This window comes from Petaurus breviceps, unplaced genomic scaffold, assembly GCF_028583685.1.
Source record: "Petaurus breviceps papuanus isolate PSGF00001 unplaced genomic scaffold, PetGlider_PUasm1.0 218, whole genome shotgun sequence".
In the NCBI taxonomy this organism is placed as follows: domain Eukaryota; kingdom Metazoa; phylum Chordata; class Mammalia; order Diprotodontia; family Petauridae; genus Petaurus; species Petaurus breviceps.
The window spans coordinates 11,228,383-11,254,631 of NW_027185872.1; the positions used below are offsets into that span (position 1 = coordinate 11,228,383).

Here is a 26,249-nt window from a genome sequence, read left to right on the forward strand (position 1 = left end):
TTCCCCCAAGTCCCAACTACAGGAATCCTTTCCCAATGCTATGCAATTCAGGTGCCTCTAACCTCCTCTCCCCCTTTTCATCATATCTTATTTATCCCACCTACAGCTTGTTTGCTTATTGCCTGCTTTCCCCCCAGCTCCCAGAGGGCAGAGACTGTGGTTTGCCTCTTTTTGTACTTGCCTAAGCACAACACCTAGCATATTATAGATATTTAATGAACATTCACTGACTAACTGCTGCTGTTCTACTCATCTCAAAGCAATCCTGTTTCCTCCACTCTCTCCCAAATACCCTCTAAGGTGGGTAGTTGATCCCACTTCCAACTGCCTGTTCCACATTTGGCACCCTCAATCATCCCATCGCCCCCTCAAATGTTCACTCAGACACAGCAGTCTTCCCCATCCTTGAAGGCACTTTTACAAGATCCTAAATGCTGCTTCTTGGGTTATCACCCATTCTCAATGACTTAGCTCTTCTTGGCCATACAAAGCTCCAAGAGACTTGGGACGGAATATGCTCTCCACCTTCAGAGAGAGAAGTGATAAATTCCAAATGCAGATGGAAGCAGACTATTTTCACTTCATTTTTCTTCAAGATTTTTTCTTTGGTCTATTTCTTCTTCCACAACACGACTAATATGGAAATATATTCCATATGATGGCACATATGTAATATTTATTAAATTGCTTGCCAATTTAGGAAGAGGAGAGGGAGAAAAATTTGGAATTCAAAATTTTGTAAAAACGAATGTTAAAAATTATCTTTACATATAATTGGAAAAAATAAAATATTATTTAAAAAGATTTCTATCACATATTAAACCTCTGATGAGAAATACGGGCTGACTTTTTCCTGAAGGCCTGACCACATTGAATACATTTATAAGATTTCTCTCCATTGTGGATTCTCCAATGTACAGGAAAACTGGAACTACATTTTCCACACTGATAACACTTATAAGGTTTCTCTCCAGTGTGGATTCTCTGATATTCAGCAAGGTTCTTTCTTTTGGATGGTTTTCCCACACTGATTACATTCCTAAGAGTTCTCTCTAGTGTGGATTCTCTGATGTACAGTAAGACCAGCCCTCTGTGTAAAAGTCTTCCTGCATTGATTACATTCATAAGGTTTCTCTCCATTGTGGATTCTCTGATGTACGGGAAGACTGGAGCTACATCTAAAAGTTTTCCCACACTGATTACACTTGTAAGGTTTCTCTCCAGTGTGGATTCTCTGATGTACAGTAAGACTGGAGCGGCATGTGAAAGTCTTTCCACATTGATTGCATTCATAGGGTTTCTCTCCAGTGTGGATTCTCTTATGGTGATCTAGACTGGCCCTCTGAGGGTAAGCCTTTCCACACTGATTACATTTATAAGGTTTTTCCCCAGTGTGGTTTCTCTGATGTACAGCAAGACCAGATCTGGTTCTGAATGTCTTTCCACACTGATTACATTGAAAAGGTTTCTCTCCAGTGTGGGTTCTCTGATGGACAGTAAAACTGCTCCTCTCTGTAAAAGTCTTTCCACATTGATTACATTCATAACGTTTCTCTCCAGTGTGGATTCTCTGGTGTACAGTAAGACTGGAGCTGTATCTGAAAGTCTTCTCACATTGATTGCATTCATACGGTTTCTCTCCAGTGTGGATTCTCTGATGGTGATCAAGACTGGCTCTCTGTGTAAAAGCCTTTCCACATTGACTACATTTATAGGGTTTCTCTTTAGTGTGGGTTCTCTGATGTACAGTAAAACTGCTCCTTTCTGTAAAAGTCTTTCCACAGTGATTACATTGATACGGTTTCTCTCCAGTGTGGATTCTCTGATGTACAGCAAGGTTGGTGCTAGATCTGAAACCCTTTCCACATTGATAACATTTATAAGGTTTCTCCCCTGTGTGGATTCTCTCATGTAAAGCAAGACTAGCCCTCTGTGTAAAAGCCTTTCCACACTGATTACATTCATAAGGTTTCTCTCCAGTGTGGATTCTCTCATGTAGAGCAAGCCTGGTATTGCATCCAAAAGTCTTTCCGCACTGATTGCATTCATAAGGTTTCTCCCCAGTGTGGATTCTGCCATGTAAAGTAAGACTGGCCCTCTTTATGAAAGTCTTTCCACATTGATTACATTCATAAGGTTTCTCTCCAGTGTGGATCCTCCAATGTTGAGTAAGACTGGAACTGGATCTGAAACCCTTTCCACATTGATTACATTCATAAGGTTTCTCTCCAGTATGGACTCTCTGATGTACAGGAAGACTGGAGCTATATCTGAAAGTCTTTCCGCATTGGTCACATTCATAACGTTTCTCTCCAGTGTGGGTTCTCTGATGTACAGTAAGACCGCCTTTCTGTGTAAATGTCTTTCCACATTGATTACATTCATAAAGTTTCTCTCCAGTGTGGGTTCTCTGATGGGCAGGAAGACTGGAGCTACATCTGAAAGTCTTTCCACATTGATTACATTGGTAACGTTTCTCTCCAGTGTGGGTTCTCTGATGGACAGTAAGACCACCCTTCTGTGTAAAAGTCTTTCCACACTGGTTACATTCATAAGGTTTCTCTCCAGTGTGGATTCTCTGATGTACAGCAATATCATTTCTAAATCTAAATGTCTTTCCACACTGGTTACATTCATAAGGTTTCTTTCTAGTGTGAATTCTCTGATGTATTATAAGAGCTGCGTGTTCACTAAAAGCTTTGCCACATTCAGGACACTCATGTGGTTTCTCTCCAGTCTGAATTTTTTGATGGTAAAAAAGGGATGACTGTTGACTGAAGTCTTTCTCCCACTGATTACATTCATAAGGTTTTTCTCTAGTGTGGATTCTCTGATGTACAGCATACATTTCACCCCAAATGAAGTCACAAGGACTACCACTCCTAAATCTCTGCTTGTGAGTTTCTTCCACAGAAAGGTTTAGCTCTGCAGGCATCTCCTTCATTTCCAGTCTGATCTCTCTTTCTGAAAGCAACAAACCATATAACCATACATATAGTCACATATATAATGATATCCCCTTCCCTTCATTCTATTTCCCTGGGCAAAGAGAAGTCTTCAAACCTAAATGTGCAGAATCAATCATTTTAAATGCCACTGGCTCATAACTGAAGGATGGTTTAATTTACAAAGAGCTTCATACTCAACCACACTGGATCCTCACAATAAACCTGTGACACAGACAGGGCTGGAATTGTCATCATATTCACATCTCAGGCCATGGGTTCAGAATGGCTGAGTGACTTGACCCCAATCCCAGCAAGTGATACTAGAAGTCAAACCTTGTGACTGGGCATGCTCTCTCCACAGTATTAGAGAGATTGTCTCCACTTTTAATCTTCCCTCTTCACTTTCATTGTCTGCACTGTCAATCCTTCCTTCATAAGCATTATGCCACTTGGTGTACATATGCTAAATATTCATATTATTTCATGATCTATTGTGTCTATATGCATCGGTGATTGCTTTCATTTTTTTTGCTACAATATCTGAGATAACCTGATGAATGCCAACACTGGTTTTTGTATTTACTTGAGGCATAAGAGATTTTGTTCTGACTCACTGCTTTTTTGGGATAGGCATTACATTATTCTTTTGAAAAAAAATTATCTTTAAATTCTTCTGCTCACTAAAATAAAAATAAATTCTTTGTACGAAACACAACTTTAAAATGCGTTGCATTTCCCGCGTCTGAAAATGTGTCTCACACAAGACCTTGAGGTCCTTGTCCTTCTATGAGGAGCAGGCTTTCCTCTCAGTCTTCTTGTAGCCCTTTCCATTTAATGGTTCACAAAGCCCTTGGAGGTCCTGGACAGTGGTCCAAGGGACTTGGCATCTGGAGCAGGAAATAATAGCCTAATTTTGTTATAAAGATAGTTTCCTCTGGGACAACAAGCAGGTGCACGTTTCAACCCTAATAGAATTCTTTCTTTAGTGATTCTCAACTGTCATGATCAGGCATATAATGCTTCTGGGGATCAAGCAGTGATTACATCAAACCTTGACTGCTTCTAAGTGCTACATACACTTTCAGTTTCTCACCCTGACATCAAATTGTTTCCAAACTTCCAGAAAGATGGAACGTTCATGTGCAGATGGTCAGAGGCATGCACCTCCCTGGCTGGCTGTCTGCACAGTGGCTATCTCCTTCCTGGTTTACCTTCTGTTCCCATCTCTTCAAGGCTGTAATCACCAACCCAAGATCTCACTTGGGTTTGTATTCTTAGAGCAGAAATAGCGCCTGACTGCTAAATATGCCCAGAGGAGGCCATGATGGAACTGTCCTGGAGCGCTAGGAGCACTCTGCAAACAGACCTTGCATTGCCCCTCCTCGCAAGGCTGCAGCATTTTCTGATGCACCTCCCCTCCCTTTTCGATGCTTTTTGTCTCCCTGGAAGCTTCTCTAAGGAACTGGTTGGCAACAGTTTAAACTTTCAGTAGTTTCAGCGACAGTGTAGCGAGCTTACCAGGGGTAGAAAAAAGAAGTTGTCTGAAGAAATTCTCTCCTTACAAAAGTTGTTTTAAATACAAAACTCGTTTAAAAAACAAACAAACCAAAGCAATACTTGGAATTGGCCTTTAAAGTATTTGTCATTTAGTTTCTTACTTGTCATAACCGGTAGCAAAACCATTCTTTTCCATCATAAGCAGCCCTTCATTTCATTGGTTAGGGAGCTAAAAACAAAGAAACTGTGTTTCTGTCCCTGACCAATTCCCCTCCTTTTCCCACCAGTTTTCTGTTTAGATGAGCTATGAAGTTCAAGCGTCTTCTCAAGCATCCAAAGTGAAGCGCTGTCTCCCTTCTTCCTCCATTCCTAATGCTTTCTGAGACATCCATCCTTCCAATAGCCCAGGCTCGGAAATGAAGCGTTAAGCGCTCCTCCCTGGCTCTGACACATTCCTGTGCCCACATTCAATCTGTGGCACTTCCCTCACACATATACTTTTCTATCCCAACTATGTCACTTTCTTGGTTTGTGCCCCAGTCACCTCACACCTGTGGTGTTTCAGAATCTGCTGGCTGCTCTGGCTGCCGCATTCCCCCCCACCTTGAAGTTCATGAGGCTCCTCACAAAAGGATCCAATATAATGCCCCCCCCCCCACTCCCTGGACTGCACAAGCACTTCATCACCACCCCCTCTCTGACTCTTCCAGCCTTCTTTCACCCTATTCCCCCAACACATGCCATAATCCAGTGGTATGGGCCTCCTTTGTGTTCCATGAACATACACTTTGCCTCTGGACTCCCCGGGTTTTCCTTACCCTCCCTTTTGACTTGAACGCTCACCCTGGCCTCCTCTGAGCCTCAGCCAGGGCCCATCTTCCACGATAACCCTTTCTCAGATCCCCTGAACTTTAGGCCCTTCCCTTTCTTGACCAGCTCCAGTTTATCTGGGTTTCTATAAAGATGTCAGAGTATCATCGGCCCAACCGGACTGCAAGCTCTGTGAGAGCTGCAGATGTCTCTGGTGCTTAGCACTGAGTCTGACTTGAAGAAGGTCTAAGAAAGAGCTTTTACCCACCTTTACCTTACTCACCTGGAGAGTGGCTCCTTGGGCCTTCTTGCTCCAGCATCCACAGTGCTTCCCTTTGCTCAAAATAAGAGATCATATCTTCTCTGGGAACTGGAAGCCCTGGGCAGGGGGAATTATTTAAGTATGACCATGGAGAGAAAATTGTAATTCAGTTCTCTTTAGGGAAAGGAAGGTGGATACAGAACTACTCCATTTGAGGGTCACTCCCCTCTGGCCACACAGAGGAGTCTGTACTGACCCCTTAGTGCTTAGTCCAAAATAGGACATGTCATACAACCAGTTCTGAGAATCGGCTAAACCCTCTGCTCCCTGTCCTATCGTGCTCCATTCTGGCAGAAGCCCCAAACTGGGGAAAAACATGATTGTGGCAGTTCAGTCCCAAGCCCTGGCTGCAGGGACCTTAATGAAGCCAATTTTGCCCTGCCTCTACCTGGGTCCTGACTCCCTGAACCCTACGTAAATGTCTGCATTATTCATTCGGGGAATCTTGGCCTTGTTGGGTGTGATTCTCCCCCTGGTGAGTGCCAGAAACCCTAGCTGGCCCTAACAGTCTGTTGGTCTGGTCAATGACAGAGGCATGCAAGAATATACCTGAAGGATAGTTTCCAGAGCATTTATTTTGGGGAGAGGTAGGGGAGAAGATCATGGAACTGGTTTGGAGTCAGAGAATTGGGTCTCGATGCACCTTCTTCATAAAAGGATGGAATCATGGCATAGTTTCCATTCTCTAGAAATCAGAGGCAGTAATGGAGAGAGCCCTAGGCCTGGAGTCAGGAATGCCTGAGTTTAAATCTGGCCTCAGATAGTTCCTAGCTGTGTGCTTCTGGACTAGTCACTTAAGCTCTGTTTGCCCCAATTTTCTCAAATCTCAAATGGGGACAATAATATCACCTATCTTGGAAGCTTGTGGTAAGGACAAAGTGACCTGGTATTGTAAGGCCTTGGCCCAGCTCTTGGCAAATGAAAGATATATGCAAATGCTTCTTCTCTCCCCTTCCTTTCCCACCATCTGTGCTGCAACTTTAGGGCAACATGAAGGGAGATTAGGGTCAGCCTGGGCACATCAGGGAGCTGGGAGGTGCAAAATGATGCTTGTTAAAAAGAATACCCCCCAATTAGACCCATCCCAAAGCGGAAGGGACTGCAAGGAAAAGCTGACTCAGTTTTCAGAGATTTGGCAGCAAAATTCATATCTTGCTAGGGGCTGGATGAAATGCCTTCTGAGATCAGTTCCCCATCTGAGATTCTTCCACACTGATTGGATCTTTGACCTGAAGCTGCCTAGAAATGGTAAGAGAGACAGCATGAGGATCAGCAAAGGAAAGCCTCAAGTTCCCATGACACAATGTAAAGGCCTTTTATAGGAGGACCCTGCCTATTGGACACGGGACACCAACCATTTTCCTTTCTGGTAACTGATAAATGCTCCAAACCCCACACAGTAGGGAATGAAGACATTCCCTTTGCTTGCAGACTAGGAGCGAGCAGGGGAAGTGTCCTTACCCAGGGAGAGCAGGTTCTGGGCATTCTCCAGCATGACCTCCTTGTACAGCTCCTTTTGAGGATGGCCCAAGAGGCCCCACTCCTCCTGAGTGAAGTCCACAGCCACGTCCTTGAATGTCACCAACTCCTAAATCATCCAAAGTCATAGGACATAGAGGGAAAGACACTTCAGAATTAAATTGTCCAACCCTTATTGATTTACAGGAAGCTGAAGCCCAGAGAAGGGATTCACCCAAAGGTCATACCCTTTACGAGTTCCAGAGGCAACTCTTGAAACCACCCAGTAAGAGCCCAATGGAATTTTGAGAAAAGCATTTCACTTGGTCAGCTGGAATAAAGCTGGGAAGTCTTACTACAAAATGTATCTCCCTGTGGAATCAGTGGGAAAGTTTGTGTTCTATCTGTGAGGTGTGTGGTTGTGTGGAGGAGAGAGGGGGTGATGGGAATTTTTTTCCTTTTCAGAACTGATATAAGTGATAGATTCTAAAGAAAATTCTGGGAAGAGTTAGTGAGAAGCTGGCAAGCACAGGGTTGATTTTGGGTGTGTGTGGGGGTGGAATTTTATGACCATTTAAAAAAGAAGCTAAAGAAAAGATCTAGTTTATTTCCTGAGAGGCTGGAATAAAGTCTTATCAGGATGAAAATGTGTCTAACAATAGTCTAACCCTAATGCCTCGACTCCACCTCTGATTATCAGTCAGACTACTGCACTGAGTGGTATGAGATGGTTTCCAGTCTAGTGAATGAGGACTTGAGGTCACTCTGGGGATGATGTGCCATGGCCAGAACTTATGCCTTTGTCTATGGCATATATTCTTTACGAATAATATGAAAGAAGAGTAACTATGATGGAGGAAGGAGACTTTGTTCATTGACTAAAAAAGCAATATTTAATTAACTTGTATTTTTTTAAATGATCTAAATATATCCCCTGAACTGTAGGAACTTGGGAGAGCAAGAGTCAAGAGAATGTGTTCATATACAGGAGAGGATGGCCAGATCTGCAAAGAGACTGATATTTGGGAAGGGACATCTATATTTCCAACCTGCTACATGCACAAGTGCTTGGCCAATGGGCTTGGATCTTCATGGTCTTCCGTTTCATTTTCTTCCATTTTCATCGTATGCATATGATTCACTTTATCAGAGATTATGATATTTTTAAAAAATGTATTCATTGTAAACAAATACAAAATGAGAAAAGGAAAAAAAATTCCATTTCCACAACAGAACACGAGAATTTAATATAAAACAATGAATTTCCATCTCCCCAAAATCTATGTAATAAACCCTACATCAGGGGTGGGGACCTGTGGCCCTCAGGTGACATGTGGCCTTCTAGGTCTTTAAGTGCGGCCTTTTGATTGAATCCAAATTTCACCGAACAAATCCTTTCAGTCAAAAGGCTACCCCTGAGGCCACTCTTTCCCTACCCCTGTCCTACACGTTGTTTTCAAAGCAGTCCAGCTTTTCTGTGCCCCTTTCTAGGATCTCTTTTCTTCTCTGCCATGTACTCCTTTCCAGCCCTCAAGAAGACTACAATTAAACATGACTGTACCTACATATACATGCATATAAGATCTTACTGGGCATATTTCTTTTTATCAGTTCTTTCTCTGGAAGTGGAGAGCATCTGCCTTCATATGTCCAAGTCTTTCCATGTTCCCTACAGCACAGAAGTATTCCATCCCAATCATATTCTATCTGAGATATTGTCTATGAATTTTCTGCTTTTTTTCTAATCTTGGCTACATTCGTTTTATTTATACAAGACATTTTTAATCTAAAATGCAGTTATCCCTTCCATATCATGACTTTCCCCATCACAGTTTCTTATACACTGTGGGCTGACATGAGAAATTAAATGCAAATTTTTTTGGTGGTTTGTGGAAACCAAAGATGACATACAAAGGCCAGTAGATGACACAGAAAAAGTTTAGAAACTCAGAAACACATAAAATATATGTGTAGTATCATATAATATCGACATATTTTACCTTTTAATACCATAATAATTCAGACTTCTTTCCTGTTCCAGAAGGAGGACCAAAAAATTTTATGTGTATTTTCTAGATCACAAAGGCATTGTGTGATGTAGAATTGAAATTATCCATTTTACACTTCAATGGTACTCTTACCTTATAAAATAATTTAAGGTAATGGACTGCTGAATCTCCTTCTTTTGCATTTTTTCTCTTAGTTTCTTTGAAATTCTTGACCTTTTCTTCTTCCAAATGACTTCTGTTATTATATTTTCTAACTCAATAAAACAATTTTTTACTAATTTAAATGGAATGGCATTTAATAAATAGATAAGTTAGGTAAAATTGACATATATTATTATATTGGCTTTACCTACACATGAACAATGAACAGTTCTTCAATTATTTAAATCTGACTTTATTCATATAAAGAATGTTTCATATTTATGTTCATGTAGTTCCTATGTCTGTTTTGGCAGGTATACTTTCAGGTACTTCATATTTTCTAGTTATTCTAAATGGTCTAAGACAATATTGAATAATATCGTTGACACACAGTATAGTTTTCCTATTTTCTCTTTTAATTAAATCTATTTTAGTTTTAGCTTTAACTAGTTTAGATCATGATTACTACCCCTGCTTTTTTTAATAATAAATTCAGTCCTTTACTGCATCTCTGCATCTCTCATTCTTAATGTTTCCTGAAAGCAACATATTGTCGAATTCAGATTTTTAATCCATTTCCATTACTTTATGAAGCAATTAAAGGAAGAAAGGTAAAAAGGAGCTCAAACTATTCCTGTTTGCTGATGATGTGATGGTTTGCTTGGAAAATCCCAGGGAATCGGTCAAGATATTCAATGAGACAATTACTAGTGAACGTAAAGTTGCAGGTTACAAAACGAATCCTCAGTTTGAATCTCAGAAAAGTCAATAGCATTTCTATATAATAACAAAACACAAGAAGGAAAAATCGAAAGAGAAATCCCACTTCAAATAAGTAAAATATGCCTACAAATATCTGGGAATTAACTTCCCAAAGTACACAAAAGAGTTGTATTGATTCAATTACAAAGCAGTCCTTAAAGAAATGAAGGGAAAAAAGAAAAGAAATGAAAGATAACTTAAATAGCTGGGAGAACATTTGTTGCTCATGGCTAGGTTGTGTCAATATAATGTGAATGACAATACTACCGAAAATATTTATTTTTAATGCTGTACTAAAGTCAGGAGTGAAATTTTTAAAAGGGTAGACTGAGGTAGTTCTACAAGCAAGGTATCTTTTATTAACATGATCAGGCAGCCTGATAATAAAGGATGGGTCAAATGGAGCTTCCTCTAGCCAAAAGACCCCTAATTGAAGAAGCAACTTTTTTTTTATAAGTATAGAAGAAAGAACAAAAATTCTATCATTGGTTAGCATCACAGGGATGAGAGATCATCTTTGGCTACACCAAAGAAAACAGATGTAGCCTCCTCATCCCATGAGAAGCATCCTCCTCTAGCTCTAAGGAATGTTTTGGTTAATTTATGGGTCCTAGATGCACTTGAAGACAAGCCAGGTGTGGGAGACTTACTGGCTATGGGGCAAGGGGATTACATATCTAAACTGTTAAAGATGGGACAAAGTCTTCTCAAGGACCCAGACCTTGCAGGAAAGGCTGAGATAATGTTTTCTGAGAGTATTGAGAAGAGGGTTTTCTTTAAGTAATGAACTTAAGCTCTGAAAGTGTGAGAAAGGACTCATTCAAGGAGCGTGACTCCATTGTGATTGGTATTAATCTGTTCATCATGGTTCTTATGGGGTGATAATTAATCGTCATTATTAAATGACATATTCACTTATCACTCTCCATTGAGTCATTTCCTAACCAAGAATAAACATCTGCTAATACATATTTTGCAAAAAAAATCCCATAGACATGACATAACAGACTCTTACAGTAAGCTTCATAAACTTCCATTAAAAATTCACCACTTTTCTTACCAGTTATGAAGACCACTTGCCCAAACACAAGAAGGCTGACAAAGATATCTTCATTCTGATTTGCTCAAATTACATGTCCAAACCTAGCCTGGCTGGCCGGTGTGATATGGAAAGTCCCCCAATTTGTCTTGGTATCTAATGTATCCTTCTTATGATCAATTAGCCATTGGATAGAGCTATGCTTAACCCAGTCTGTGATCCCCTGCTGCTATACCTGTTTTTTTTTTTTTTGACTGGTGAATCATTTTTCGTGTTCAAAAACAAGGTCTATAGACCAAAGGGATTTCATATTTTACTTTGCCTCTCTAGAAGTGTCTGGGTATTAAACCTTTTAGAAACAAGGTCCTGGGGACCAGAGATGTCTCAGGTCATGAGGAAGATCTGAGATTCACATCACTGGAGGCCACCATGGACCCTTCAATGGAGTGTTATTGGCTTGGAGCTCTGCCTCAGTTTCTTTTATTGTAGGCTGGGTAATTCTGAACCCCCAAGAGACAGAGACTGAGCATTTGCCCACACGAACTTCTTTTCTAAGAGACAAAGAAGAGGCTTTTTGTTTTGTCACAGAGAATACAGAATATGGTTCTTGAATGAAATTAAACAGAAAATATAGTATCGAGAATGAATTCCCTTGCTATCCAATTTATGAAGAGGATATTTTACAGAGCTAAATAAAATGATGACAAAATTCATTTAGAAAAACCCAAGATCTACAATACCAAGGGAAATGATGAAAAGAAGTGAAAACATGAGGGAACAGCTCTAGCAGGTCTCAAACTACATGATCAAGCAGCAGTCGCCAAACTATCTGGTGTTAGTAAATGGAGAGGTAAGTCAATGGGAAGGGAAACAGATAAACTGGAAACCAAAAGCTCATAGAAATGACAAATAAAACTAAAAGCTGGTTCTTTGAAAAGACTAATAAAATGGCTAAAACCCTTAGTCATCCCATTACAAAGAGGAGAGCAGAAAATCAATAGCAAATGAGAAAGGTAAAAATCACAGACAACCTAGAAGAACCAAATAGCATAATCAGAACAGCATGGAGTTTTATGCTAAACAAACTGAGAACACAAAAGAAATTGAGGAATTCCCCCCACCCCCAAACAGGAGACAGTAACCTGATCTCAGAAAAGGAAACAGATTCAGATGAAAAAGAAGGGGGAAAAATCTGCAGGTTCTGAGAGATTCCTAGGAGAATTCTACCAGACTTGGAAAGAACAGTTGGTACCCAAAACTCCAAGCCAACCCCATCAATGAACGCCCCCCTCCCCCCACTGTGAAACCAGATCCCATCAAAATGGCTATAGATGAGACATCTGTGGAGACTCCCAGGACCAAGACGGTGGAGTGAAGGAACCCTCTGAAGTCCTCCCAAATCCCCCTACAAACAACTAGAAAAGTGCCTCAGATTTGGTCTAGGTGCAGGGAAGCAGCTGACCATCCAGGCAGGGCAGGTCCAGGAGCAGGAGGTGCCTGCCACATAGCAGGGAGCCTGCAGCAAGATTCCAAGTCTGAGGCAATCCACCAGTAAGGCCCCATCCTCCCAGGGTAAGGGAGCAGCCTCTGCACCCCAGCGACCCCACCCCTAGCACAAGGCCTCCACCCCATTGCTGACCAGGACTGAAGCCTGGTCCAGGTGCTGGCCAACAAATACCAGGCCCCTGGGGTCTACCAGCAGAGAGAACCTATTTCCATGGCAGCAAGTCAGCAGCAATGTACCCCTCCCAAGGCCGATCAGCAACAAAATTACTCCCTCAGGGCCAGTCAGCAGAGAGGCTAGCTGTTTCCATAGCAGCAAGCCAGCAGCAGGGCCCACCTCTGGGCCTGGCCAGCAAGGAGATTACTCCTCCAGGGACAGCCACCAGGAAGATTCTGTTACCATAGCAACCCAGCGGCAAGGCCCCACCCCTCGGGCACCATCAGCACAGAATTGCTCTTCCAGGGCCTGCCAACAGAGAGGCTGTGACCACAGCAACCCAGCAGTAAGGCCCCACCCCCCAGTACAAGCCAGAAGGGAAAGCTACCCTACAGTGAAGCCCAGTGAAAGTAGGCAGTAAGACCCAAAGCCCCAGCACAATAAGCACCAGAGCCCCACTCTCACAAAAAAAGGCAGAAAAAAATGAGAAAAAAAAAAAACACAAAAGAAGAATTGACTATACAAAGTTACTATGGTGAAAGGGAGGATTAAGGCATAAACTTAGGACAATAGTCAAAATGGCTACATGTGAAGCCTCAAAGGAAAATGTAATTTGGTCTTAGGCCCCAAAAGAATTCCAGGAGGAACTTAAAAAGCAAATTAAAGAAGTAGAAAAATTGGGCAAAGAAATGAGAGTAATACAAGAGAATCATTAAAAAAAAAGTCAATAGCATAGGAAAAGATATGCAAAAATTGACCAAAGAAACTAACTTCCTAAAAAATAGAACTGACCAAATGGAAAAATAGAACTGACCAAAAGTACAAATGCTCACTGAAGAAAATAATTCCTTAAAAATTGGAATTGAGTAGAAGCTAGTGACTGTATGAGATATAAAGATACAATAAAACAAAATCAAAAAAGTAAAAAAAAAAAAACACTGAAATTTCTCATTGGAAAAACAACTGACATAGAAAATAGATCCAAAAGAGATAATATAAAAATTATTGGACTACCTGAAAGTCATGATCAAAAGGGAAAAAAAAAAGCCTGGACAACATCTTTAAAGAAATTATCAAAGAAAACTGCCCTAATATATTAGAACCAGAGAGTAAAATAGAAATTGAAACAATCCACTGATCACTGCCTGAAAGAGATCCCAAAATGAAAACTCCCAGGAACATCATAGCCAAATTCCAGAGTTCACAGATCAAGGAGAAAGTACTACAAGCAGCCAAAATGAAAATTCAAATACCCTGGAACTACAGTCAGGATTACATAGAGTTGGCAGCTTCCACATTACAGAACTGGAGGACTTGAAATGTGATATACCAGAAGACAAAGCAGTTAGGATTATAACTAAGAATTATTTATCCAGCAAAACTGAATATAATCTTTCAGAAAAAAAGGATATTTAACAAAATAGAGGACTTTCAAACATTCCTAATTAAAAGACCAGGGCTGAATAAAAAAGTTTGACTTCCAAATAGAAGACTCAAGTTAAACATAAAAAGGTAAAAAGGAAACAAGAGAAAACATAAGAAATTCAATAAGGTTAAACTGTTTATATTTTTTGTATGCCATAATAATATTTGTAACTCTTGAGAACTTTATCACTCTAAGAACAATTAGAAGCATATGTAGACAGAAGGTGTGGATATAGGTGAATTTGATGGAATGACACCTCAAAAACCAAAATAAACTGGTGACAAAGAAAATTGCACTGGATGAAAAAGGGGAGGGGGATTGAATGCAGTAAATATTATCCCACAGAAAATGATCATGAAAGAGCTATAATAATGGAGAGGAAGATGGGAGGGTGGCAAGCAAAGCTTAAACTTTACTCTCATCAACATTGACTCGAAGAGGGAATAATATACACATTCAGTTGGGTAAAGAAATCTACCTTACTCTATAAGGAAGCAAAAAAGGATGAGGAAAATAGAAAGGAAAGGGGGGACTGATAAAAGGGAGGGTAGACTGGGGAAGGTAGTGATAAGAAGTAAACATTTGTGAGGAAGGAAAAGGTTGGAGAGCTAAGAAGGAGGGGATAAACAAGTGAAAAATAGCATGGAGAGAAATAGACAGTTAGCACAACTATAAACATGAATGGGATGAACTCTCCCATAACAGGAAGGATTAAAGACGAGAATCCTACAATATGTTGTTTACAAGAAACACATTGGAAGCAGAAACAGGTAAGGGGCTAGAGGAGAATCTATTATGCTACAGCTGAAGCAAGGAGCAGGGGTAGTAATCGTGATCTCAGACAAAGCAAAAGCAAAAATAGATCCAATTAAAAGAGATAAGGAAGGAAACTGTATCTTGCTGAAAGGTACCATAGACAGTGAAGTCATATCAATACCAAACATATATGCACCAAATGGTACAGCATCTAAATTTCTGAAGAAATTGAATGAGTTAGAGGAGGAAATAGATAATAAAATTATACTAGTGGGGGACCTCAACTTTCCTCTCTCAGAACTAGATAAATCTAATAAAAAAACAAACAAGAAAGAAGATAAGGAGATGAATACAGTTCACAAGAAGTTAGATAAGATAGATCTCTGAAGAAAATTGAAAGGGAAGAGAAGGGAATATACCTTTTTCTCAGCAGTATATGGAACTTACACCAAAAATGACCATGTATTAGAACATAAAAACTTCACAATCAAATGCAGAAAAGCAGAAATAGTAAACAGCTTTTTTTTTTTTTTAGATCAGAATGGAATAAAAATGACATTCAGTAATGGACAATGGAAAGAGATTAAAAATTAATTGGAAACTAAATAATCTCAAAAAACAAGTGGGTCAAAGACCAAATCATAGAAACAATGGATAATTTCATTAAAGAAAATTACAATGCTATGATATTTGTGAAACAGAAGGTCACTGGTGTCCATCCCCTACTCATGCTGTATGTTGCCATTTGAGCGAATACGAAAATATCAGTGAACCTGCCCAGCTATATCCTGTGCTGCCTTAATCAGTCTGTCATCTGTAAGGACCCTGACAATTCTCGTAACAGGATCAAATGAGTGACAATAAGGTGGAACATAGTAGGCACATATAACTAGCCCCAACCCCTTCTTATATCTCATTCCCCCTCCTCTGGTCCAGGAACACTGGTCTTCTAACTGATCCTTGACCAGTGTTATCTCCCACCCCCGATGTGGTGCCTTTCCAAGGACTGTCTCCCATGTTTGGAAAGTTGTACTGCCTCATCCTAGCCTTTGGGCTTCCTTCAAGTTTCAGCTTAAATCTTACCTTCTGAAAAAGTGATTTTCCTTGTCCCTGCAACCATTTAGAGCCTTTCTTCTGAGATTGTGTCCCACTTACCCTGTAGAGAGCTTATCTGGACTCAGCTGCTGATGTGTAGTCTTTCCCATTAGCCAAAAAGCCCTGGAGAGCAGGGACTAGTTTTTCCCTCCTTTATATCAGGGAAGTTTTGAATAGGGCCTGGCACAGAGTAGGGCCTTGTTAAATGCTTATTGACTAGATCTAAGAAGTGGTAAAGGGGAGGAATTCAGAGATACCTGGGAAGGCTTGTGGGAGCTGAGGCAGGAGGACATGAGCAGCACCAAGAACACAATTTCTGCTCTCATGACTGCACTGCAAAGGACAAGGACTGGGGGGCGGGGGAGGTGGGAGGCTTAAGGGCTCTGATTGAGCCCAGTCTAGACAACACTCAGGGTGAAGGGTTTCCTGGGTCTTCAGTAGCTCCAAGGGGGAGCTTGGCCACAAGAAACAGAGAAAAAGGGAAGAAGTTATGTGTAGGGGAGGGGGCTAGGCAGGCACAAAGACAGCAAAAGCATGGTACCTATGGAATAGAGACAAAGTAGTGTGAAGGGGTCATCCTTGAGAGTCAGGTAATGAGGGGACCTTCAAACCAAGCAGGGGAGGGGTCAGTGCTCCAGAGCCCAGGCTGCCAAAGAATCAGTTTAAAACACAGAAGCAGAGAGCAGGGTAGGGTGGTTACTACTGTATACATTTCTTGCCTTGCCAGCTTCACAGACAATTCTATGAAATCGCCTCGATGGCTGAAGTTGGTCAAGTCTGTGGTTGGACAGCACTCACCTGGGGAGGCGGGCTGTGGCTTCCAGGGGCCATTCCCTCTGGTTCTAGGCTCCCTGCTTTGGCCAGGTCTTGGTCTTCTGCAGACTGAGCTGGGCAGGGAGAAGGATCCCAGAGAGGCAAAGTTATTTGTCTTCTCTTCCTAGACTGGAGGCTGAGGTCCCACAGAGGTTACAAAGGCCCTGGCCTTTCATGAGAAAGACTCCAACCTACAGAGGGAAGGAAGCAGTAGATAGGAGTCAGGTTTGGAAATGAAGATGGTCTGAATGCCTCCCTCTTTTCTGCCCCCTCACCTACCCCTCCTCCTACAGAGCCCCAAGAGGCAGAGGGGGCTTGGGATCCCAGATAGGATAAGACCAGTCAGAGCCTCAATGGCTCGTGGGTCAGAGCTCTCCCTCCTGGCATCCCCTCTGACCAACTAAGACAAACATATGTAGACAAGATTGACTGCTTGATCTAGGAGGGAGGGAAGCCACGGAAGATTGAGGGGATGGGGGGGCTCTGGAATGGAGCCTCCAGGGAATGACCAGAGGAAGCCAGAGACTGGGAGACAAAATCTAGTTTGGGCTTCAGCCCTGAGGGCTCCAAAAGAAATGGGGGCAGGGAAGCAGGAAAAGCAAGGTCTGGGAGATGAGCCATTCTAATATAGCTCATGATAGGGAAGTCAGGGACACTGGAGTGATGGACAGTTGAGCCTGGGAAAGCTGGAAGACTATACTGAGGTCTAACGAGCGGCCAGGGAGGACTCCTGGGGACCGCTGGTAAGGCTTAGGCTTGGAATCCCTAAAGGGAAAGTGGGTTCAGGGAGCCACAAGCCTGGAATCTGATAGGGATGCAGGCTGAGAGCTGCAGGTCATCTGGGGCAGGGGGAGGGGGGACAGAAAAGAGCCTTGGTTCCTGCATCCAAGGTGGGGTCCTTGGGCAGGAAGGCAGGGCTCATGGATTCCTATAGGGGGCTGGGTCTGAAGGCAGGAAGAGAGGATATGTGGGTCCTGGTAGGAGGACTGAAAGCAGAAGGAAGGCTGAAGTTTGTGACCCAATGGTAAACCTGGGGAGCGGGATCCTGGTCAACTGGGAAGTGATCGGAAGTTCAGAAAAGATTTAGGGGCAGAGAGTCCGTCCAGTGGCCAGGGCTGGCAGGGAAGCACGCTACTGCCCGACCTGCAGGATACTCCCAGGAGGTCGGAGGAAGAGGGTAAGACCCAATGGCACCCGCAGACGCCAGGAGGTATGGGGGAGGGAGAGGGGGCAGGCTCAGACCTACCTAGGATCAGCACCCACAGAGCTGGCTTCCAGAAGCAGAGGGATCTCAGCTCCCGGGAAGGCAGGAAGCTTCAAGGGAAGAAGGCAGAGAGATCTGAGCTCCCAGAGTTCCTGCTTTAAGCCAGCCCACTCTGGGAGGATCCTTCCAGTCTCAAGAGCCCCGCCATGCCCAGCCCCTGAGGCCCCCAGGATGGGCCTTTTCCTCCAATCACTCCCTGGGCCAGGCCCTCAGGCTCCAGCCTACCTCTCTTCCCCAAGCCCTGCCCTCCTTCACGTGGAATGCCTTGGCCACTGGAATGACGCCCTCTTCCGCCCTAGACTCCTCCCAGTCCTCCAAACTCCACCCCAGGGCTCGAATTCCAGCCACCTGGCCCACCCCCATCAGACTGGTCGCTCCGAGGGCTGCTCCTCCCCCAGGCCTCCCACCCCCTGCTCTGGGACTTGGACCCTCCCCCTTTTGAGCAGACAGATCTCCAAGATCAAACTTGGGCAGCAGACTAACTGACAATAGCAGGGCCTGTCCTCTGAGGTACTGGCAGAAAGTGACCCTTGGGAAAACTGGGATTCTACGGACCGTGTGTAACCGTAACTGCAGATGGGCTGCACTGAGTTTCTCCTAATCTGAATGAGAATGTAGTCTCACTGAAAGTCAGCTCTGTTCTTCCGTTCCACCACTGGAATCTTTGACCCTTAGATCAGACCTTTATGCCAAATAGACTTAAATTTAGCATTCAGGTGACAGGGTTAGAAGCTGTAAGAATCAGAATGAAATGTGATTGGATCAGAACGACTGCTCTACTCTGAATGCAGTCAAGTATCAAAAGGACAGATGGCTGAAGTGATGTTTTGAGTGAGATAATTCAAAATGAATCCAATTGCATTGATGTCATTTGACTCGCAATTTTGTTTCATGTTTTCAATCTGTAACATTTCTGTTACTATTATGCTTCTACTGTTTCTCACATTGGGATTTTGGGGAAACCATTCTCCAACAGAGAAGATACTTTAGTTTGATGGACTGTCTGGCCAATGATTATGAAAATTATAAAATCACACTTGGAATGATGTGGATTGAAGTGATACCTTTGATGCACCCTAGTCTCAACAGATGCCAGCCTTGATTCGGAATGGAACTCTTTCCTTAACTAGAGTTATCTCAGAATGCAGAAAAAAAAAATGTCTCAAATTATCTTGAACTGGGAACTCAATTATATTAATTCAAGAAATATTTATTAGGTGATCAGTAAACATTTATTAAGCAGCTACTATGTGCCAGGCAGTAGGCTAAGTGCTGAGGATATGAGGAAAGATTCAACAGTCCCTCCCCTCAAGGAGAGACTACTTGTAATTGTGGATGAAGCCTTGGGCTGGGAATCAGGAACACTCATTATCATGAGTTCAAATTTGGCCCCAGACTCAGTAGCTGTGTGACCTTGTATGACCCTGTCTGTTTGCCTCGGTTTCTTCATTGGTAAAATGAACCAGAGAAGAAAATGGCTAAAATCGCTCCAGTATCTCTGCCAAGAAAACCCCAAATGGGGTCAAGGAGAATGAGGCATGACTGGAAAATGACTAACCAACAAGCCCTCAAGGAGCCCACATACTAACGGATCAAGGCAAGTTAACAAGGGCTTATGAAGCATCTCATGCCCCAGGAAACATGAGGTTGTGCTCTGGAAATAGCCAGAGAATAGAACTAGCAGAGCCCTAAATAGACCAAGACTGCCCACTTGACAGGAAGCTCATTTATGACCTGTTTAATTTCCTTTTCTGAAACTGGTCTCTATTTCCTCTTCTGCTAATCCAGGCAATTTGTATTTTTGTAAATATTCTTCCATTTCACTTAAATTGTTAAGTTGATGGGCATATAATTGGTCAAAATAATTTCTAATAATTGCTTTGATTTCATCTTTGTTAGTGGTATATTCATCGTTTTCATTTTTGATACTAATGATTTGGTTTTCTTCTATCTTTTTAAAAATCCAATTAACCAATGTTTATCTATTTTTTTTCATGAAACCAACTCCTCATTTATTAATTCAATGGTTTTGTTACTCTCAATTTTATTAATCTCAACTTTAATTTTTAGGATTTCCAATTTAGTGTTTAACTGGAGGTTTCTATTTGGCTCTTAAAAAAAACAATTGAATATCCAATCCATTAGTTTGCTCGTTCTCTATTTTATTGGTTATAAGCATTTAGAGATAGAAATTTTCCTCTAATCACTGTTTTTGTTGTATCTCATAGGTTTTGATATGTTCTCCCATTATTGTCATTCTCTTAATGAAATTCTTGTTTGTTTCTATGACTTGTTCTTTCACCCACTCATTCTTTAAGACTAGATTGTTTAATCCCTAATTAACTTTTAATTTATGTTTCCTTTGTTCCTTACTAAATATAGTTTTTATTGCATTATGATCTGAGAAAGATACTTTTAAGATTTCTCTTTTTCTACTTTTAGCTACAATATTTTTATGTTCTAATATATAATCAGTCTTTGTAAAGGAACCATGAACTGCTGAGAAAAAGGTATGTTACTTGCTATTTCCATCCAATTCTCTCCAATTATCTATCGTATCAGGTTTATCTAAAACTCGATTCATTTCCTTAACTTCTTTCTGATTTTTTTGAATTGTATTCATCTAGTTCTGAGAGGGGAAGATTACAGTCATCTACTATTACAGTACTATTCTCTATCTCCACATGTAATTCATTGAAATTTTCTTTAAAAAATTTGGATGGCATAGTGTTTACTGCATATAGGTTCAGTATTGATATTGCTTCATTGTCTATGATACCTTTTACCAAAATGTTTATCTCTTTTAATTTAATCTATTTTAGCCATAACTTTGAGATAACTGCTGCCCCTGTCTTTTTTTAATCAACTGACACATACTAAATTCTGCTCCAACCCTCTATTTTAACTCTGGGTGTACATTTCATTCTTAAATGTGTTTCTTATAAACAACATATGGTTGGATTCTGATTTTTATTCCATTCTGCTATGTTTCCATTTTATGGGTTTGTTCATCCAATTCACCTTCAAAGTTATAATGACTTATTTGTGACTTTCCCTCCATATTATTTTTACTTACTATTTTTTCTTCTCAGCCTCTCTATTTTTTACCCTGTCCCTGTAACCTTATTTTTCTCATTACCCTCTTATTCCTTATTTTACTCTCTCCTCTAAAATTCCCTCCCTTAACATCTCCCTTCACCCTCTTAAACTTATCCAAATACTTTTTACTTGTCTCCCAGTTTTCTCACCTCTCTAGAAGTTCAGAAAATTTCCAAACCTTTTCAGAAGAAGTATAGTTGAAGACATTGTTTCTTCTTCAACCCAAATGAGAGTAAGGTTCCAACATTACCAGTTTTCTACCACCACCTGTTTCCTCTGTATTAATTCTTCATTTCACACCTTGTTTCTAATGGGAAATTACTCCTTTTTACCTTTTCCTACCCACTTCTTAAATAATCATCCCATTATATACAACTCATCTAAAACCTTCCTTTGAAACTACTTTAGTAATGATAACTGTTTTAAGAATACTGATAATATTTTTTGTGTGTCATAAATAAACAGTTTAACCTTTATTAGTGCCTTATAATTAGTCTTTAATGATTTACTTATATTTATTTAGGAGCTTTTATATCAATTTTTCCATTGTGTTCTGGTCTTTTTGTTACAAATACCTGGGAATCTTTCAGTTCATCAGATATCCATTTGCTTTTCATTCAATGTTTTGCTACATAAGTTATTCTTGGATGAAACCCCAGTTCCATAATGCTTCTAAATATATGGTCTTTTTGTGTAGAAGCTGCTAGGTCTTGTGAAACCTGATTGCTTTTCTTCAGTATTAAAGTTGTTTTTATTTTTCTTTTTTGCAACATTTTCTCTTCAGCCTAGGCATTTTGAAGCTTGACTATGGCATTCCTGGAAGTTTTCTTCTTGGTATCTCTTTCAAGTTGTGATTAGTGGATCCTTTCTATTTCTACTTTACCCTCTTGTTCTAGAATTTCAGGGAATTTTTCCTTAATAATTTATTATAATATTCATCCAGATTATTTTTTATCATAACTTTCAGGTACCTTGAAAGTTCTTATATTTTCTCTCTTTGATCTGTTCTCCAGATCAGTTGTTTTTCTAATAAGATATTTAAGATTCTCTTCCATTTTTTTCCTAATTTTATTATATCTTGGTGTCTTATAGCATCATTCCATTCCACTTGGCCAATTCTAGTTTTCAAGGGATAATTTTCTTAAGATTTTGTATCTCCTTTTCTAATTGGTTAACTTTCTTTTCATAATTTTCTTGGATAGCTTTTTTTCTCCTAATTTTTCCTTGTTTTTTTTTATTTTTTCCATTTTTTCTCATTCTCTCTTGTTTGATTTTTCAATTCCTTTGTAAGTTTTTCCAAAATTTCTTTTTTGGACTTGTGACCATTTGACATTACTCTTTATGGTAAGTGCCTTTTTTTTTTTTTACTTCACTATCTTCTGTTGAATATGAATTCAGATCTTCTTTTACATCAAAGTAGTTATCAGTTCTTTTTCTTTTGCTTGTTCATTTTTATTTTGCCTTATTTTATTTTTAGCCACCTAATATTATTATTACAAGTTTTAATCCTTAGTTGTGAGTAATGGCACCCTAGGTCTTGGGTCCTTCCAATCACTGAGGGTTGTTTTCTGAATTCTTTCTGGGGGTACAATCTCAGGGACTTCTCTCTTTCTCCCCTATGCCCCAGCTTCATTGTCCTGAAAATGTTCTGGCTCTCTGCAGTACTTCACTCACTGGCCATGTGCTCACCCCTCCTCACTCACAGCCACAGTCCAGGATCATGTCTGGTTAGCACTGCTCAAAAGCAGGGGGTCATTCCATCTTTCCTCCCTTAGCTCACCCCTGTCTTCAGATGAAAGTTGGTAAGGTGAAAGTTCAGGAGGTGAAAGTTCCTGAGGTGAAATTCCCTGGGATCTTGTCTGCTTCCCTCAGGGTCTACTCTTTGCTGATTCACACACATTTACACATCTATTTTTGAGGTGATGGTTTATTAAGTTCTCTGCCCAAAGCCAGAAGCCAGAGGTGAAATAGGGGGCCCACTCCCTGAGCCTCTGTAAAGCTCATTCTACAGAGTCCCAACCCAGGATTGAGGAAATAATGACCAAGTGGTCAGCTCTGAGACAGTTTCTAACTACAGCAGACAGCTCACTTAAAAGTTCTATTGCAGCTCTCACACGAAGTCCAGAGGCAGAGAAGATGGCAGCAGGGGTGGAACTGGCTGCAAAAGTGCTGGCAACGGAATCCAAAATGGAGGAGAGTGGTGTGCCTGGCATAGTAAGTGGGAATGGGATTCTGACCCCAAAAAGTGAAGGTGAATGATCAAGTCAAAATGTAAAGAGGAAGGAGAAAAGTGTGAAATGAGGAGAGAATCTATTTCAATCCTCTGCCAACCCTACATAGATACAGAGCCTTCAGTACAAATGTACCACTTGACATGGAATGGCGAGGTAGCCCACTTAGAGCTCTTAATGGATGCTGAAGGAAAGTCAAAGGGATGTGCTGCTGTTGTTGAATTCAAGATGGAAGAAAGCATGAAAAAAGCTGCTGAAGTTCTGAACAAGTGTAATGGAAGACCTCTGAAAATCCAAGAAGATCCTGAGGGTGAACATGCCAGGAGAACAAGTCAAAAGTCCTGAAGACTTGGGAGCACAGTGTTTGTAGCAAATCTGGATTATAAAGCTGGCTGGAAAAAATTGAAGGAAGTGTTCTGTATAGCTGGCATCATGGTTAGAATAGACATTCTTGAAGATAAAGATGGGAAGAGTTGTGGAATTGGCACTGTTACTTTTGAACAATCAATTGAAGCAATTCAGGCTGTATTGATGTTCAAGGGTTACTGCTGCTATTCAACAGACCAATGCATGTGAAAATGGATGAGACTCCTTCCCAAAGAATGACTTTTTTCCTCTTGAGCACCCCCAACAACTCCCTCATGGACTTGGTGGCATTTGCATAGGACTAGGACCAGGAGAACAGTCCACTGATGCTAATCATCTGAAGAAAGAGACCTGTCCAGAATGGGAATGGATGGTATGGGATTTGGAATAAACAAAATGTGAGGCATGGAGGGCCCCTCTGGTAGTGGTGGCACAGAAAACATGGGTCGGTTTGGATCTAGCAAGAACATGGGCTGAATGAGTGAAATGGATTGTGGAATGAGTGGAAGATTTGAGAGAGACTTTGCTTGGGATGATATGAGAATGGTTCAGAGTCTTGGAGTACCTCTTGTCAGGAGAATGGGTGGGGCAGAGCAGCAGTGTGCCAGGAATGAGGAGGATGAGCGCCATACATGATGCTGGGATTGAAAGAATGGGTTCTAGCCCAGCCATGGAATAGATAGAGAGGGTCTGAGATGGAGAGAATGGGTCTTGTCATGGATCCTGTGGGGTCAGCTGCAGGGAGAATGGGGTCAGGAATAGACCACATGATTACAAGCATTGAAAGGATAAACTAAATCATGAAAAGGATAAGTTTGGGTATAGAGAGAATGGGGGCTGGCCTGGTTTTGGTATTGAGATAATGTTCACTCCAATAGATCAGGTTGATTCAACTACAGAAAGGATGGGATCAGGTGTAGATGGCATGGGCACCTCCATGGATTGCATGTGTCTAAGTATGGATCACATGGTACCTGTTGGCATGGGAACTGGCATAGATTGCGAGGGCCCAGTTATGGATTGAATGTCTAGTGGTTTGGACCATATGGTGCCACAGAGAGAATGGGTCCCACTATAGGTCTAATCATAGGTTCAGGAATGGAGTATATGGGACTTGCCATGGGAGGGAGCTTTGACAGAGCTATGGAAATGGACAGGGGAAACTTTGGGGACAGTTTTTCAGGGTCTTTTAGAGATACTGGGGCTGCTCAAAAAGCTGGTCAGATATTTGTGAGGAATCTCACTTTTGACTTTACAGGGAAAATGCTAAAAGATAAATTCAATGAATGTGGTCATATGTTGTATGTAGACAACAAGATGGAGAATGACAAATCAGAGAGTTGTGACTTGGTTGAGGTTGAGCCCCCAGAAAGAGCCTGCTGGATGATGAATGGGATACAACTCAGTGGCAGAGAGACTGATGTGTGAATTGATAGAAATGCTTAAGCAGTTGTCTTTTTTTTTTTTAACATCAATACCAGACTTCAAATTTGTATTTTAATTTGTTAGCTGGATGTATAAAGATGTTAAAATTCAGTTGCTTTCTGGGGTGATTTTCACTACTTTTTCAATGACTGGGATTCCGTTTGACCGTTTGCATTGAGATTGCAATACACATAATTTTTTTTTTTTGTAGTTGTGGCATCTTGTTGACATTATGACTTTAATAATAAATACCAGTTACTGAAAGTCTCTTAAAAAAAAAAAGTTCTATTGCAAAAAAATTCCTTGCCTCTATCTCTGGACCCCCTGAAAGGTTTCTGGGGTCAGCACAACCTGCACATCCCCATTAAGCAACAAATCTGCTCTCAAAGCAACAACTAAGTCCAGTCTCTGGGCTACACAGTCAAGGTACAAACAATACAATCACACTTGTCCACGAGTTCTAAATATGCTTCCAGAAGAAAACATTCCCAAAGGCATCTGTAATGCTGAAACCCTCCTCCTCGAGTCAGGCCAGCACAGTAGCCCTCTCCCAAGATTCACAACTTTCATTTTCCTCTAAGATCCCAGAAAGAAGGCAAGTCTAAAGTGGGCACTTCCTAGGTGTCAGAAAGGGCTCAAGCCTGAAGTCTTCCCATGGTGATTGTGTCAGGCTCTTCTCTACGAAGACTTGTCTCATGGTGAAAGCAAAACTGTCTGGTAGTGAGTCCCCTGGGCCTCTTGGTGAGGAGGGAGATCCCTTTCATCATGTGCTCTCAGAAACATCTACTATTTGATATGGTTACTCAGAGGTCTACTAGCTTTAGTCTTTCCATTTGCATTATTACATTATTATATACATATTACGTTATTATATACATTGAGTTTATATAATATACACTGTTTATGTATCTTATGGTTTGTGGGGAAGGGGTCCAGCCAGGAAGGACATTGCTGAGCATTGCAGCTCAGGAGAGGCTGTTTGTCCATCAGGCCAAGAAGGGGTCCCAGATCCCGCATAAAGGGGCTTTACCTTGTGCAGGTATGGTAACGGGTACACCTGGAAGCCTTGTCACTTACTGCCCAGTTTTGGGTGAAATACCCAGGGCAGACTGAGGTTCACTTCGGAAC

General features: G+C 41.2%; 2 pseudogenes; one reads left to right on the forward strand and one right to left on the reverse strand.

The window, feature by feature from the left end:
* Positions 1-647: 647 nt before the first annotated feature.
* On the reverse strand, positions 648-18,231 carry LOC138166040 (zinc finger protein 420-like; annotated as a pseudogene).
* Positions 18,232-23,558: 5,327 nt separating this feature from the next.
* Positions 23,559-25,182, forward strand: LOC138165977 (heterogeneous nuclear ribonucleoprotein M-like; annotated as a pseudogene).
* The last annotated feature ends 1,067 nt before the right edge of the window (positions 25,183-26,249 follow it).